The sequence below is a fragment of the Etheostoma cragini genome, chromosome 8 (assembly GCF_013103735.1).
Source record: "Etheostoma cragini isolate CJK2018 chromosome 8, CSU_Ecrag_1.0, whole genome shotgun sequence".
Lineage (NCBI taxonomy): Eukaryota > Metazoa > Chordata > Actinopteri > Perciformes > Percidae > Etheostoma > Etheostoma cragini.
This window is the reverse complement of record NC_048414.1, coordinates 17,446,063-17,448,516: the sequence shown is the minus strand read 5'-3', so window position 1 is coordinate 17,448,516 and position 2,454 is coordinate 17,446,063.

Genomic DNA, 2,454 nt, shown 5'->3' with positions numbered 1-2,454 from the left:
GAGAAACGTATCAGGACACCATCCCTGTAACCTACAAACGGTTATCACTCCCTCACCAAGGAAGACAGTAACAAACAGTGACTCAAATAACAACTTACTCCAAGAATTTGTCCACCTTTTCCCTGCTGTCACGGACTACAGTACACCAATTATGTATTTGCAATATTGTGTAATTGCATCTTGTTACACTCTGCTTCTTCACCAAAGAAGGCCACGTTTTTGTGATGCTGTCTCATTGTCTTACTAAAGGCCACACAATGCACTTGTTGTGGCTATAGGGTCCCTGTGTGTAAGGAGATAACATAGGACAGGCTGATTATTGCTAACCAAGATGCTTGTTAATGTCAGTAATTAAACTTAAACTGCTACTGTAAGTTGAAACTGCCAGCAAGCGTCTTCTGACTTCACGGTAATTTGTCTACCATGCGCAAGAAAGGAGCGTGGTCATGACACAATCGTTAGCTTACATTTTACAAAAACGTCTGCAACGGAGCCATAACATCAGATGTGAGGTAATGGAGCCTTTTTTTTTTACATGGTTGTGTTTCTTTAGAAATAAACAGTGGACAAATAGAGTCATTAAACATTTCAGACGTAAAGTTGTTCACTGTCAACGTGACTCTGTAATGAATGGGAGTGAATGGAACGTTAACAGCAGGTGATGGATTATTGGCATCAAAATGTTACTATAGGAGGAATGCTTTGCGGATGGTCGTTTAACCCCTTGCAATATACCATGCAGATATCTGAGGAGCATTTAACAATAGTCCATATTTCATTAATCCACCAATTTTAAAATTACAACACAAAAAAAGCAGAAGGAAATGGAAAATACATGCATTGGGCAGAATTTCCACACAGCACCGGAGCAATCCTAAAAGTGGAATGCATGGGATATAGACTTGATCAGACATAAGCAGTAACTAAGTAATATTACTCACTGCGTGTGGGCTACAATTTTGTGATACTTCAGTATAGTTTTCTGGTACTGTAACATTTTACTTCTACACCACTACAATTCAGAGGAAATATTGTGCTTTTGCAAAGTCCACTACAGTTCAGAGGGAAACATTGTAGGCTGTTCAATCAACTAAACTTCTTTAAGTTCACAGTTTTACTTGATGTGGATTTTTACAAATTAAATGATAAGGATCTAACGTTACAGCCGTGCTAGCAGTTCTGTCAAGGTGTAACCTACTGTGTAGGCACAGAGGAGCTTTAAGCTGAATGACGCATACATTTGCAGGTGTCTGGTAATAAATGACAGTGTTGGACAGATTAAAAAATGTTGTTTTTACCGGATGATGGCTCAAGATTAAAGCTAGGAAATCAAAAATGTTATTCATCATGTCAAAATTGAATTTCACTTGTTAAGATATCTAAGTTTGGACCAGATTGGTGTTCTGGCCAACAGACTGACATTGCCATCCATAAAGCCCAGTTGCCAGCATGGCTAAAACACATGATAACTTGTAAAATACATTGATCAAACCTTAAACCAGTGGTTTCCCAAACTCTGGGGATTCATGACTCCCTTTAAAAGAAATGCATATGTCTACTTGAGTCGGCGTCCTTGAGTGCCAAGAAAGGCGTCTTTAAATAAAATGTATTATTATTATTATTACTTGCATTGGCCCCTTCAGATGTCTATTGTTAGCTCCACAAACAGGAGTGAACTCAATGTTAAATTAACAAAAAAGCAAAGATTAGAGAAAAGTTTAAAACGAAACTCTTGTGAGCTTTTGGAAGAAGCCTCTATAGGTTGGGACTAAACTACATAAATGGTAAAGTTAAAACTAGCTCCATTTCAACATTTAATTCCACAGTTCTTGTGCATTTTAGCTTTAGTATTACCAATCTAATAATGTAAGCTATATGCCAGTCACAGGGGAAATTTTTCTATGTCCTATGTACTTTTACTTTTGACATTTCAGTACTTTTTTCTGTTAATGCTGCTGTGATTTTAACTCAAGTAGAAATTTTAATACAGGACATTGTTTTTTTTGTGTAGCCCTAGCTCAGTAAAATATCTGAATACTTAACAGTTTGACAGTGAACATGAAGAAATTAAGGTGGCAGGGTTATTGGCAGGGGAAAAACTAGAAAAAAGAGGAGGAGAAATCAAATTGGATAGATGAAAGGAAGAGGGGATGAATGGCATGGTGTTTTAGAGTGATTAACAAGGATTCAGGTCTGCCCTTGTTAATTGACCGACTATAAACAGGACATGGCAAATTTGATGTTATGTGTAGATATGTTACCATGAAAAAATGGCTGCTTTGATGGACAATGTGGGGATCTAACCAAATGATCTGTAAAAGTGTGTGTTTGACAAAAAGACAGCTAATAATCAGGAAGCCACAGAAAGTTGGGAGAAACATTCACCAGGTCATGCAGGTGGATAGAACCCACTGCCTGCAGCGTGGCCTAGCGTTGTGTTTGAGAATGGGAACC